The sequence below is a fragment of the Eublepharis macularius genome, chromosome 15 (assembly GCF_028583425.1).
Source record: "Eublepharis macularius isolate TG4126 chromosome 15, MPM_Emac_v1.0, whole genome shotgun sequence".
NCBI classification, from domain to species: Eukaryota; Metazoa; Chordata; class Lepidosauria; order Squamata; family Eublepharidae; genus Eublepharis; species Eublepharis macularius.
The window spans coordinates 31897787-31913450 of NC_072804.1; positions in this window are offsets into that span (position 1 = coordinate 31897787).

The following is a 15664-nucleotide window of genomic DNA, read 5'->3' on the forward strand; positions in this document are numbered from 1 at the left end:
GGGAAGAGACACACTGTCTTGTAAATCTGCCACTTGAATGGACTCTGGGCTCTCCCCTGTCCTGTTTTTATTTTCATTTAGATATCTCTACTCCTATTTTCTCCTCAATGGGGACCCAAAGTGGTTTACATCCCCGTTCTCTCATCTTCCATTTCACCCTCACAACAACCCTGTGAGGTAGGTTGGGCTGAGAGAATATGACTGGCCCAAGCTCATCCAGCAAACTTCTGTGGCAGTGGGGATTTGAACCTGGGTCTCCCCGATCCTAGTTGGACACTCTAACCACTACACAACACTGGATCTTTCTTAAATAAAGTGATACTGCACATGCGCATCTGAAGTGGACTGGACTGTTAAAATCTCCTTGGAGCCAGCTGAGCCAGGCGGACCCCACAGTGCCAAGGGGGCCACATGGCTCGGCTTACTCTTGGCCACCAGTGACTGTCCACTGGGAATTTAAAGGGCCGGTCTGCCCCTTCTTGGTGATGCCTGTGCAGCATCATTGAAAAAAGCATGTCCTGTGAACAGCAGGCCAAGGGCAATGTTGACAGAAGTGAGGGAACACAAACACGAAGCTGTCTTCTGCTGAATCAAACCATGGGTCTGCCAAGGTCAGTATTGCCAGCTCAGACTCACAGCGAGTCTCCAGGCAAAGATCTTACTACCTGGTGCTTTTTTTGCCAGGTCCCTTCTGCATGCAAAGCCGCTGATCTACCACTTCCCTTCAAAGCGAAATAAAGAGGGTCAGCAGGCTAGAGGCTTGACAACTATGGTGAGGTCAGCAGTCAAGCCAAAGGATTTCAGAATAGAAGCCGGTGTCACTTTATTTCAATTCGTTTCAAGAGCTGCTGATCCACACAAGTGGATTTTAAGCAATGGTTGCGCAGACGAGCTACCAGAGGCTGCCTCTTCGGGCACAGAAACTTTTTTAAAAAATTATTTAATTACTGTATTTATGCTCCCCAATGGGAACCCAGAGTGACATACATCATTTCCCTCTCCTCCATTTTATCCTCACAACAACACTGTGAGGTAGGGTTAGGCTGAGAGAGTGTGATTGGCCCAAGATCACCCATTGAGCTTCCATGGCAAAGTGGGAATTCGAACCTGTGTCTCCTAGATCCTTGTCCAACACTGTAAATACTACACTACACTAGCTTCAGGGTATATGGATTGTTGATAAGAGTATGGAAAGTCCAGGAGGTCTGAGGTCGCTATCTTCAGTAGTGACCATCTACTGGCAAGTATAATGCATTTCCATTGTTCTTTCCTGCACAACATCTGGATACTGTGCCAGAGACAGTCCTGTGTAGTGGCTAGAGGACTGAACTTGGCCTAGGGAGACCCAGATAAGATATACTCACTCCAACTGTCAGCATATAGGGTTGCCAGATCCCCTTACCCTCCCAGTGTGTGTGTGTGTGGGGGGGGGACCTGGCACTTACCTTTGATTTCTTCTTGTGAGCGTGCAAAGTGGGCGTACACTCCCCAGCACGGCACGATGACGTCACTTCCAGGAGTGACATCATCACGCAGGTCCCGTAAGCACTCCTTGGCTTTGCAGCGGCCCAGTTTGGGCTCCCAGGAGGCCCATTTCCTGTGCCTTTCTCCCTGCTGGTCAAGTGAGTGGTGGTGGGAGAACGCTAGGAGCAGGGATCCCCCATCCGCACCAGGGGGAAGAGCAACCCCAGCAACCCCAGCCATAAATGTGTATTTGCTGCAGTGGGAAGTGGGGAGGGTAAGATGCTACTTCTACACACACACACTTCAGGATCCAGACTGACTACCTAGTTGTAGTAAGTGGCTTCCACCGCTGTTAATACAGATCAGGAACTCCTTTGCACACATACAACCATGCACTGAAAGAGAAGAAACTGCACTGGAAAATAGTCTGTATTGGTGAACTCCTTGGTGTGGCCGAGGCTGCAGGCAGAAATTAAGGAGAATTTTATAACTATCTGTGCTATGGGTTTTAAACAATTGTTATCTCTTCTCAAATATCTCTGGAATTGTAGTTCTGTGAGAGGAGGGCATGTGCAACGTCCAAGGCATTTAGCAGGGTCTCAGAGGCCTCTCCAAACTACAGTTCCCAGGATTCTGTGGAGAGAAGTCATCAGGAATATAAACCTGATGTCTGTTTGTGGTGTCAATGTGAAGATTTGTGTATAACCAGACAATAGAGTGTATCTATATTACTTATTTGTTACGTACAACCTACATAACTGTGTTCTCAAAAGCTGTTTTGCAGTTGCAGGATATTGCATGTTCTAAATGCTGAAACTGGGAAATGCAAGCATTTTGATCTTTTGCTGTTGTGGCACTTTTCTAGTGTGTCATCATGAGTGGCAACTGGATATCTCCTAGATTGTTGTTAGTGGCAATTTCCTTTTCCCTGGCCCAACTTTGTAGATTCCTTGTTTACATCCTTGGTGGCTATGTTGTCCATCGCCCCACAAAGCCAGCACTGCAATTCCACTTACCCAAGCAACAGCATGTTTGAGAAGCAGATGCTTTTCTCTGGCTTGTTCTCAGGAAGGTGACAGCACTGGAAACTTACTGTGACTGTATATTTCTAAATAAAAATATTACAAAAATGAATTGACTCCCCTTTGCAGAGATCTCCAAGTTCCCTTTTTATCAGCAAAATTTGACTTCCTATCCTGCCATATTCATTTTCTCCACTCAAACAAGAGTTCCACAGCTAGTCCATAGCTGTGAGCTATACAAAAGCTGAAAATGATGGCTATACACATTTTAAGTAAAAGTGCAATGTATCTCTACCATCTCGCCCTTCCTACTCTGCCATTTTGTTATTTTAATTTTTATCCCAATTGCCATCCGTTTCAAAAATTCTTTGTTCTGTGCAATCCCTTTCTCCTGTGCTAGAACTCACAATCATCCAGACGAACTGAATTTTTTAAAAAATCTTCTCCAGCATGGCACAACCACCCTAGATTCAAAAGGCTGGTAGTGTACATGTGATATATAACCGCCCCATATTTTTAAAAAATCTGCTAAGGGCATGCCTTAAAAGAGAAAACTTTGTGTTACAGACGGCAATTTGCATGTGGACAGAGAATTGCCATTTAGAAAAGTCACTGCATTACTGAAAGGACAACCTCATGACCCTGAAATGTGTCAATGTACTTGATGTTGTTGGCTCTTCTGCCTGTTACAGCTGTCATTCATCCACAATATACAACAATTCATATGTATGAATAAAATCTAAAGAAACCAAGGTGACTTTTTCTCGTGTTATTTTTGCTGTCTTCTGTCAAGAACTGTCCAGGCCCAGCCTCAACATGGGAGGAAAACTTCTTGAGGGAAGAAGAGCCTTCCCCCACAGCCCCACTATGCCTGGTGCACTTAGAAAGCTCCAGGGGAGACCCCCTGCCTTCTCCACCACCGCAGGCTCCCACTCAAAGTCCTGGAGAACAGGAAGTCAGGAACCCTCTGAGCGGGCCAATCCACCTCCAACATCCCAGAGTCTGCCATGGGACACGAGGAACAAAGGGCAGAGCCGGAGCCAAAAGCACACGCCTGGCAGCCTTGAGGCCTCCTGCATTCTAGTCTCAAGGGGAAAACACGCAACTCAGCAGATCTTTGCAGGATCATGGGCCCAACTCTAACTACAGGAGAGGGTGGGCCTATGATCCTTCAGTTGCACCCCAGCCTGGCCTAGAGGAACCAACGTGCTTCAGCCCCAAGGTTGCCAGCCTCCAGGTAGTGGCTGGAGATCTTCCGGAATTATAACTGGTCTCCAGGCCACAGAGATCAGTTCACCTGGAGAAAATGGCTACTTGTGGGGGGGGGGTCTACAGAATTATGCCATGTCAAGGTCCTTTCCCTCCAAAACCCCACTTTCTCCAGATTTCTCCTGGTTTTGCCCCCTAGATCTCCAGGAATTTCCCAACTTGGAGCTGGCAACGCTGTTCAGCCCAGATGGTGTCTTGCTGTTTCTATGTTTCTGCTTTGCAGCTCTGCTTGTTCTGGGCTGCTTTTCGCTGACCCTTCTGCAGGGCTGGCATCAGCATATCCCAAAGTGGGGCAACTGCCAGGACTTTTGGTGGAGCCCACTGCTGTGAACTCTCACCCATGCATATAAATGTCCAGTATTTCTAAGGTCAGCCAGGCCCTGCTGAGGAAAGCAGGCCTCCTCATCCCACCTCTCCCTTACAGCCAGCCAATCCACAGCTGCTGCTGGAGAAGGAGCAGGTTTTAAGCTCCTGCTCTGCTTCCCTGCCTCCTCTCTAGGCTCAGCAGCCAATCTGCTGCTCCATTGCTAGCCTCAAGCAAGCATGTGACAGCAAACAGTTGAAGGAGGAGCAGGTAAACACCAGGAGATTTCCCACCACTGGTGGGCACCTGTACCCCTGCATATAGGGCTTTTGTTATGGGTCATAAATTTTTTTTAAAAAATTAATAAAATATAATTTTTTTAAAAAAAGGTCAATACCAGCACCTTGAATTGGGCAAATTTACAAGGCTGTTTAGAAGGCCTATTTTACTGCTTAAAGCTCTTGGTCTGAGAGCCTCTCGGACTAAGTTTTGTTAGGCCTAGAGCTCACAGAATTATTCCTTGAGGAGAAGGTTGGGATTTCTCTGTTTGTCTTGGTCAAATACTCAACACAGATACTCGTTTCCAAGTCAAATATTGTGAGAACCCAGGTTATTTTCTCAAGCAGTCAAAGAATAACTCGGCAACTATATCAAAGCCGTGGAAGTGCTTCTGTAAGCAACCAGCTTCCTTTCACGATTAAGACTGAAATCCTGTCTGTTCCTGCCTAGAATGTTGTTTATGGACTCCTGAGCTTCGAGGGGAGGGAAAGATTATTCTTCCCTTCAACATGTTTCCCCCCCACAACCTTCCTACCTCTTCCAAGTGTCCAACTGAATAAGATACCCCTCAGAAGAGAAAATGGAAAGGCCAAAAACAAAACAAAAGTACCAAATAAAAAATCCCACATTGTAAAGCTAATTTCCTCTCTCTCAGAGAGAGATTATTGCTGCATTTATTAAGCACACATCTAACCTTTGGTCATTACTATTTTTCTTTTTTTCTTTTCTTTCTTTTCTTTCCTCTTTTTGCTCCCACTGGCTAATACAATCTTGCTTTTACTTGGCTGAGAGTACAACTAAGCTCTTATAATTTTGAAATGACAATGCTGCCCAGAAATGAGAAAATGGCTAGCTTAAGGCTGGGATGTGACTGTATAGGTGGGAAAGCATCAGAGCTACCTAGTGTGGTACAGTAGCTTACGGAAAACATATTCGGTCAGTTTTCTACTGGTTTAACTGTCGGGTCTCCCCCCCCCCAAGTATGCTAGTTTGGTGATGGTGCAAAGGTTTCTTTGCAACAGGGCTCCTGTGTCTTAAACAGCTGGAAACAGGGTTGCCAGGTCTAGACATGGGCAAGAACCAAAAAAAATTAACAAACCTGCGGTTCATGGTTCAGTGCCGACGACGAACCCGAACAAACAAACCGTAACAAACATTTCCAATTACTGAACCAATTTGCAGCTCCATGGTTGGAAGGAAGACCTGCTGATCAAGGTAAGCTGGGCTTTGATTCGGGTTTCCAGGGCGACAGAAGGAGTGCAGACAGAGTTCAGGCATTCCCCCAGCTCTGTTTCCAAGGGAATTGATGGATGGTGCCTGACTGTCTGGCTTCACGAACCACGGGCGAACGCAATGAACCGGGCTTCTAACGAACGCTGGTTGGTTGGCCATGTACCCTTACGAACTGCTAGATCGCGAACAGACAATCAGACGGTTCGTGGGTTTTTTTGGTTCGTAATGTGGTTCGTGTCCATGTCTAGCCAGGTCCCCTTACCCTCCCAGAGGAAGAGGGAGACCCGGTGCGACACCCCGAGAGTGATCCTCATGCGTGCTCCTGTGTCTGCACAATGATGTCACTTCTGGGAAGTGACATCATCGAGCAGGCACAGGAATGCACACATGTGGCCCAACGTGTGCCCAGGAGGCTTTTCCCCTGCCTTCCCCCCCTCAAGCAGGTGAGTGGTGGCAGGGGGGCAGAGGGTGGGAGCTGGGGATCCCCCGTTCTCATCAGGAGACCCAGGGATCCCTAGCTGGAGAGGCGGCTGACATGGAACAGAGCTGTTTTGGTGGGATATTGTGCTGGGAAGAAGTGTAGCAGTCAAATGCCTGCCTCACAACCAATGAGGTAGCAATTCCTCATTGGATATAATGACCCCCACCCCTGCAAGGCTGCCCAGGCCAATCTAGTCTAGAAGATGTGCAAGATACAAACTTGGAAAAAAATGGAAGGAAAAGTGGAAACCCTCTCTTTGCAAGGTGAAAAGAGATAAATTATGAGGCTGAAGTAGGAACAAAGAGCCATGCAAAGCATTCAAATGGCATTTGAACTGCCCTTGAATTTTTCTTTGTTTTGTCTGTGTTTTGAGATGGCCTACCCTGTATGGCTAAAGCAAAGAATAAATTAACAGAGCTAAGCCCCAAACAGGCGCTGCAGAGGCCTAGAGCAATGTGCTGACCAGGGAGCTGCTTTGCTTGAATTTCTAACGCGCTATTTGCAACTCAAATCAACTAGAATGTCAACCTTGCTCTTCTTTGCTGCCACAAAATGGCTTGGAGGGGTTTTGTGCGTAGTGATGGCACTGGCTATATTTAGCTCTTCCAAGACAAAAGACCCTGCCGAAGAGCAAAAGACACAGGAATATATGCAGGGGCTAAATAGCTGTCTGTGGTTTTGCTCGGGTGCAATGTGCAAGAGTCTTGTGAGTAAGGTTGCCAGGCCAAGCCAACTGGCGGAAGGGTCATGGTGGGAGGAAATCATCATGAGCGTGGATTCCTAGAGCTACCTGCTGTCACTTCCGGGTTTTCCCCAGAAGTAACATAAACATGGTTGCGACACCTCCCTTTTAAAAAAGTGCGAGCACAGAACAGGGACATGGGGCAAGGATAAGGGAATACAGGGCAGAGACGTTGGCTGTACCACTATGGAGAAAACTCTAAGAATCGCCAGAAACACTGTGGTAAAACGATAGAGATTATGGAAATTCCTAGAGCTATCCTACATCATTTCTGGGTTTCCTCCAGAGGTGACATAGTGGTGTAGATGCTGTTATGACTTTTAAAAGCTTTTCTTCCACTCAGAGCAGTGTGGACAACTAGAGCTGGCAGTGGGAAGCCTCCTGCCATGGAAGGAAGCCTGGCAGCCCTCAGTGTAACATTTATGAGGTGCTGTGGGGCTTCACTAAGGGGGGAGCAGCATTCTGTGTGAACTTGGATGCCTGTTAGAGATGCCAGGCCTCCCGCTGTAGCAATTCCCTTTAATGTCCACCAGTGCCTCGGGCCCTGCCAGGAGGAAATTAGTGGAAGGAAAGGTCTGGTCACATCATTGTTACTTCTGGATTAAATAGGAATTGACATAGGACACTCTAGCATTCCACAAAAACTCTATGGCAAAACCATAAAGTTTTGCAAAATGCTGTGTCACTTCCAGTTCAGACTGGAAGTGACACCAGCCCAAAGCTCGTGCACCAGGCTCCACCCCCAATTGCTCATGGGGATTACCAGCTGCAGCCCATTGCTGGAAACCTGCAGGAGTTGTGGGGGGGTGGACATTGACTAAATCGGTGTTGCTCAATGCCATCATGTCACTTCTGGGTGGATACTCAGAACTGACATCACCATGATGTTCTATGAGTTTCCCTGCTCTATAATGATAGATGACAATAACGTTTGGAGGGATTCCTAGTCTATTCGCTTGATGCATTGATATTGCTGTGTCGAGTGATGCTAATCCCACCCATTCCCCTCACCCCGCTCCAGAGTGCACCGGTGAGGATTTTCACACCAGTAGCAGGCAAATGACAGCCCTGTTGGATTATCATCTCTGTTTTACATGAGTACACATAAACACTTTTTACCTGTAGGTTTCTTCAAGATGACATGCTTATTTTCTTGTATTTCTGTTCACACATTCCTTATGAACAGGTGTACAATCCCCCTGGAATCCAATAAAATTATGGGAGATTATCCTAGTAATTTCCATACTTCCTTTCTAGAAAGCAAAACTGTATTCCTAGAGAGGCATCCTAAAGATGGGTGCAGAGGCCGCACTCTGTTCACATTAATCTGAGCGCACATTTCAGAGAGGGGAGCATCTACCTGTGTGAACAGCGGCTGAAATTTGGTCAACGCCATTCTTGCTCTTCAAAAAGAGTCCAAGGTGCTACTGGACTCTTTTTGATTTTGCTACTACAGACTAACACGGCTAACTCCTCTGCATTCTTGCTCTTGACATGCACTTTAGGGATTTGTCCTTTTCGCTGGGATTTTTAAAGATGTTTGCTGGTTCTTAGAACCTATGTAGCCATCCACTGTCCCCAAAAGAGAAGTAATACATGTTCAATAAACACAGGTAAGCCTTTCTCCCAACCTCAAACCCTACTCTGCAAAACAGAGAGGGATATTATTGGCCTACCTACCAGGGCTATTGTAAGGGTTGCTGCAATAAAGTATACGGTGCCTTGCACAACTAAAATGTGCTATATAGAGGCTGGTATTTGTTTGTGGTGGGGTTCCAAATGTTAAAATCTTGCCCCTTCCACTATTGGGTTCCATCTTCCTTTTCCAAAGCCAGCCCCCCTCATTCTTCTTTCTTAGAAGCATTATCATGTGGGAGATACCCGAGAGCCTAACTAGGCCTCAGTATGTGATGAGAACACTGTTTGAGCTTGCCTGCCTTAATGATTCCATTTGAAATGCTATCATGTGGGCAAAAAAAAACCTTCAGGGGAGAATATTAAGCAAGAGCAACTTGGCTGGAAATTCAGATGGTTATTTTGTGTGTGCGCGTCTGTTTTGATTTACATTCTTATGATAGAGAAACTTTTTGATAATTAGGCCTTTTTTGCCACACATTTCCACAGCACCAGCCTCCAAAAGTGAAGCACTGCAGCTTCTTCTCCCTCCTGTTCAGCTGGGAAATGCTGGCGAATTCTTTTATTCCCGTTCTTTCTCTGCCTCTCCCCACCAATGGTCTAGCTCTCTGGCAACAGTCCTGAGCTCCTTTGAAAGAGAGTGAGCTGCCACTGATGCGCCTGAGCAGAGTTGCTGGGTCCCCTTACAGTCCCCGTGGGAGGAGGGACCCGGCATGCTCCGAATGTGCACGTGTGCGCACGTGCTCCTGGACCTGCAAGGAGAACACTCAACATTTATACTATCTGCATTCATGTTACCTAGAGAGGGACCCAGGTCCCCTGGTGGGGGTGAGGGATCCCCGCTCCACCTCCCACCACCACTCACTTGGCTAGCAAGGGGGAAAGGTAGGGAAATAGGCCTCCCGGACGTGCTCCTGGGACAGTGCGATGAAGTCACTCCCGGGAGTGATATCATCACGCAGGCCTGGGAGCACATGCACATTTGGGGCACAAATTGGCCCACTGCGAAACATGCCCAGGAGGCCTATTCCCCCACCCCCGGAGGAGGAAGGGCCTGTAATGGCTGTCACATGGTGAGAAATGCCCAATAAATAGAGTCATTCCTGCTTCTTACTGGAATTCTTAGCTTTTCTTTACTAGCAGAGCACAATCTGAACCCAGATCTCTCCTAGCATCGCCAAGTCCCTATACCCTTTCAGCAGGAAGGGGGTGAACTGGTAATTACCAGGCAGATGATCTTTGCATGCATGTTCCCTGTGCCAATATGATGGCGTCACTTCCGGAAGTGACATCATTGCTCTAGTAAGGGCGAGCTCTTGTCGTTCATGTGAGGCCAATTCAGTCTGTTTGGGAGTATGCCTGTTGCCAGTGCAATTGACATCAGTTCCAAAAGTGACATTGGCCGAATCCACATTACCTTCGCGCGTCCCGGTGTTGCGCTAAATGTCCGCGAAACACCCGGAAGTATAGAGTCTTTCAAGCGCGATTTCAGAAATCGCGCTTGAAAGACGCTATACTTCCGGGTGTTTCGCGGACATTTAGCGCCGCGCGGAGGTAATGTGGATTCGGCCATTGTTGCAACCTACCAGGAGCACGTCCGCTGCATGCTTGCCCGGGTTGCCTGACAGTGGCAGGCGATCACCAGTGGGGAGCGGTTGCCACCTCTCACTGATCACCAGCGATCAGCAGGCAATGGAGCAAAATGCCAGGAGATTGCCTGCTACCGGCAGGGCAACTGGGAATCCTAATCTCTCCACATCTAGTATGCCACCCTGGCTCACAGAACTCTTTTCAGCTTTTAGGAGCACTGTCCTGTGCATCCATTAGGATAACGAAGTGCCAGAATCAATAGAATATGCATTTTTGACCTACCTGTCATATGGGCCGATAATAGAAGGGGGCAAGAATGGCATTTTCGGGCACTTCAATACCCGTTGGCAAGACCTTCCCCCCCCTTTAACTTGTTTCTGTTTAAGTTATCCAAAGTAGTCCAAAAAGCCTTTGCGAAATGAAAGCCAAAGGGAAAGGAAGGTGGTTCAAAATCCTTAAGGATTTGGAAAATCCAAGGAAGAAAAATACAGATATTGAACCCAGCTCATCTAGTCAATATATAGTGGAACAAATTTTTAGGGAGGCAGAGAATATATTTTTTGAAATTTTCTGGGAGGGGAAAAACAAAAGACCATGAAAGGCAGCCGGTAGCACTGAGAGGGCGTCTGTTTGGTGTTGATACTGGAGAGAATTGAGTCACATGGGTCTTCCTTGTAGCTGGAGGGTAGGAAAAGAGCTCCCAGTGGAGATGGAGACTAGGCTGAGGTGAGGTGAGCGATGCTGGGCTTTGGATTGATAACCTACTTCAAGTAGGAAGGGGGGGAGTGCTGGGCTTGCCTCTAGGCCCCAAAGCCTGCATTTATCCTGCTGACGGTAACCAAGCTAGAGAGCTCCCGGGCGCGCAAGGAAAAGCAGACTAAACAACAGCCCCCCCCTTCCAACCTTCATTCAACTAAGGTGAAGGGGAGGTAGTGGTGAGAGTTGTCCCCCCCCCCCATTCTCCCATTCGCCAGGAACACTTGGCAACCCTGCCTGAGCCATGCCCCCCTCCCCCGCTGCAGGGAGCTTAGGGCATGTGTCTACTGTGTGCATCCCCAGGATCTCTGCCCATTGTGCACTTTATTGACGACATCACTTCCGGACGAGACATCATTGCGCGTTTGGATGGGAGTGCACATACCTGTTTTCCTGGGTTGCCTTGCTGGTGGTGGGCGATTGCTAGGTGGCCTGCCTCCTCCTGCCAATCCCCAGTGATTGGTGGGCAGAAGGGAAATGTCCAGGACCAATGCCCGGTGTCGGTCTTGGCATCCCCGGGACTGTTTCGGGTTGGGAAAACAATGAGGGAGTGGGGGGTGCAGCATGTACTGGAGTATTTCCCTTGGGATCTCTTCTTCCCCGTTTCTCCCCCCTCACCTTAATGACAGCCAACTTTCATTGGCAGGTCCATCTTTTAATCGTTTTTGTTTGTAGCCAGTTGCTTTGGGGAGAGATTAATCAACAGGGTAATTTGGATGCTTTGCCCTACAGGATGCCTGTTACTTGAAAGGAGCGCTTGAGAAAGTCCCACCTTGACTGCGCTGGACTGACACATCTCATTACCGGAGCTGAGGAATGGTCTTTGCTGCACAGGAGAGAGGCCCGAGGCCTCCTGGCCCTGCAAAATGTGGCCGTTATTCAACGGAGTTGTTTGGCTAACCTGTGCTGGGTTGCAAAGCAGGACTTATGTTCTTCTTGTACACTTGAAAATCTGGAGGAAGTTATGGAATGAGCAGGAAAAGAGTGTGGGCTGCAGTTTGTTGCAGTGTCAGGGTGCTGCATCGGTCTATTGGGGAGCCATCAATGGACCACTTGAATGTACAAGATCTCTTTCTAAAGACCATCAGTTTGGCTACAGTGTAGTTAAGGCAAAGCACTGCAAAGCAGTTGCAGCAGCCTGGCGTGTTTCCCAATTGAAACTCCTCATGGGTATGGCATAAGAGCCCCCCTCACAGTCCACAAAAGGTCAGCTGCACAGTACTGTGTGGGCACAATGGGGACACAGAAGTGAGCTCACTTCACCAACCTCACCACTGCAGAGTAGGCGCGATAACACTTGCTCGCCTGTGTTCGACTACGCATTCATGTTGAGCTTTCCTCTCCTTTCGCTCTAACCATCCGGCCAACTGTTTCATAACTTCTAGCTTCTCAATACACTGAGGGGCATGCTAGATTCTGCAGCAGAGAAGAGGTTGCTTGGAAGCAATCGTGTCCACCATCTGGGTCATCTCTGCACCTGCAAGTCAACCAGGACTGTGATGGAACTGCCAAACTTCTGATCAAGGATATAGTTCTGTCAGCAGTGAAAAGGGCTTTGCATACAGGGCCGGTGCCAGAGTTTCTGGCGCCTGAGGCCAGGAGGGCAGCTTCAGGACTGTTGCCGCCCCTGTGTGTGTGTGCATGTGCACACCCAGTCTGCTCAGTTGCCCCATACCGCCCTGGCCACCTGCCGTGCGTGGCCCGCAGCTGTGTGCTAGCCGTGGCGGCAGCAGCATGGGGCAACTTAGAGCTGGACCAAACGAGACGAGGGTCGCAGAAGTTTTCTTGGAGGGATGGGATGGAATAATGACAGAAGAAAGCAAAGAGAAAGGGGAAGGAGAAAGCGGGAAGGACCTAGAAAGACAGCTGCACCTCAGGGTGTGTGCTTTGAATGAGCTGCTGAAGACACAAATCCTTTTTCCAGGCCCAAGCCCCCCTCCCCACCCCTGATGTGAGGGCATCCTAGGAGAGAGCAGCAGCAGCCCACCCCAGAATGGTCTTTGGGTGCCCTCGAGTCCAACAGCCTGTGCCTGGAAGAAGGATTTGAGACTTCAGCAGCTCATTAAAAGCACACACCCTGAGACGCAGCTGTCTCTCTAGGTCCTTCCCGCTTTCTCCCTTCCTTTCCCTTTTGCTTTCTTCTGTCATCATTCCGTCCCATCCCCACCCCCAGTCCCCCAAAACAAACTTATCACTTTTCCTCTGCTCCTTTCCAGTTTGTGAGGCGACAGGCAGGAGACAGGGGGGAATGCTTGGTGTGCATCCTCCCAGCCCGCTCAGTTGCTCCGCGGCACGTGCACCTGCACCCCCTCCGGCACCTCTGCGCTTGAGGCGATTGCCGGACCTGCCTCCATTGACATATTGGCCCTGATTGCATATTGTGTTTCTGAGCCTCTGGATCTGACCTTAAGGAGCAGAATAGAAAGCAGAAGTACCACCAATGAATACAACCACTATCCTGCTGGATTAGACCAAAGATTCATAGAGTGCAGCTTCTTGCCTCCTACATTAGCCCTCCAACATTAGCCAACTAGAGGTATCCAAGGAGGCCACAAGCAAGGCATGAAGGCAGTAGCCCTCCCTCGCTGTGACTTGTGTTCACTAGCATTTTACTTCTGGATGTTCCACTTACCCATCTTGGCTCATATCCTCCAGGGGATTGTCTAATCTCCTTTGAAAACAATCGGTGCAGCATCTTGGAACCTAGTGATCCGTGGGCACCATGATGTCTCCTCATGGGCTTTCCGTCACCCATTTGCTTCTTTCCCAGTGCATCTCTTTCCCTGGAACAAATAGCAAGCCCTAGCTGTCTTGCACCTCCCTGAACCAGAAGATGCTTTGGAAGAAACCAGAAGGCATCACCTTTGAGGTCTGCAAGGAGCGCTCATTTGGAAACAGCTGCCACCATCACAGGAAGGACGATGCTTGGCTTGCAACCTTCCAACATTTTCTTATCCCCCCCCCCCTGAATCTATTGACATTAATGACATCCATTCTCTTTTCTCAAAATTCCAAAAGTGACCACTGGCTCGACATGATTGGGAGACAAGATCCTGATTCCTGGAGTGAATGGATGCAAATGACTGCTGGGATCCTGTTCCTTTTAATATTTTGGCAGAGGTGAAGAAAGTTGGACCTGCTAATCTGGCCCCTTCTGCACAATGGTAAAAAGACATAAAAAGCCTTGCTGGTTTTTTCCCCTCCCTACCTGTGTCACCTCTGATAGGGGTCTAGGACACAAGTGACAACCAGCATGGCCGCTGGATGGGAGCCACACTGGCCATTGGAGGAGGGGCAGGCAGCCTGTTTGTGCTGTGTCTGGTGGTCCTTGTGTATCCCAGAAGCTAATACCTGTGAAAATGTAGGCTTAGCTTGGGCCATGTTTTATAATCTTCACACTCCGTGGCGGGGAACAAAAGACCCAGCTCTTCAATGGAGTTCTTAGAATAAACCCTAAACCTCATCAAATCCAATCCGCCAATAAAAATCACAGTTAACAAAAGGCCAGCGACTAAGCTGCCTTTTTGTCGGGCTAACAAGTTTTTGCAGGACTGTTTATCCCCACAATTTGGAATGACACTTAAAATCTCTAATCCCAACAGGCGTGAAAGTGATCGTCCCTGCCCAAAGCAGGTGTATTGTTCCTCCTGCGAGCTGCCAGCACTGTGCAGGGTGTGTGTGTGTGTGTTGGGAATGGGGCAGCTGCACTGTGAATGCTCCTCTAACCTCAAAGACGCCTCTTCTCCTCCTCCCCCCTTTTTTGATCCAACTCCCCCTGCCCACCCCATTGAGCCTGGTTGCTTCTTTTTTTTCATTTTTAAAGGAAGCAAAATGGTTACAAGGTTTTAAAGCAGAGGCAAGCAAAATGCTCAACAATGGGGCAAGACAAAGGAAGGTTCAGAGTCTGCTACCTAATCCACAAACGCATGGTAATGAAGTCTATGAAACCGGCAGAATTAAGCCTTCCACCAAAGGGACTGGAGGCTTAAACCACAAAATTGCAGCTTAGCACGATGCTTTCCCCTCCGGCATGTTAGGAATCGAGGGAGACTTTTCTGCCAAAGGAGGATAAGAGGAACTGGGTTTATGTGTACTGGAAAAAAATCGGCTCTTTTTTGCCATTTTTGTTTTGCTTTCATACTCCCCCCCCCACCTCCCTGCTCCTCCTTTTGCATGAACGGCATCCATCTGATTGAGGGCAACATACTTATCACCCAAACAGACCCATGTAGCTGAACAAAATTAAGGGAAACAAAGGCAAATCGTATCGGTAGCCAAGTGAATGCCACATTTTTTGCCCCGGGGAGGGGGGGGTGCTTATGCCAGACCATTGAGATTTAAAACCCCAGTCTGTACCGACAGTGACTAGATGCAGTGGAAAGCAGAAGCCCTCCAATAGCTGTGCAGAAGAGGGAATTTCGAAAGGGGTGGCTTTTAAACCATCTGCAGCTGCCACCCAAATCTCAGTTACAACTATTAAAGGTACAGCCTTTGAATCTAGCTACCTTCTGCGGAGCTAAGGCACAAAGGATGGTGACATCCCATCACCCTGTAAGGTAGATCACCACCATTCACATTTTACAGCTCAGAAAACTGAAGGGAGAGGAGGAACTGATTGGCCCATTGACTTCTGGGAAAGTTCCCTGTGGGCTGCTGCCCTGGGGGGGGAGCCTTGGTTGCCTGAGTCAGTTACCTATACTGACAGGCCCTGCATCCGTTCCCGTTGATTTCAATGGGCTCGGACTGGAGTAACTCTTCTTAGGATCACCTTGTTAGTCAGGAGGCCTGAGAACTTAGCTTTTCTGAGAAACAATTTGATTTGCTGTCTGTCACTAACTTTTGGTCCCACTGGTTACTGTGGACACCATATGCAAAGAAAGAGAAAGTGT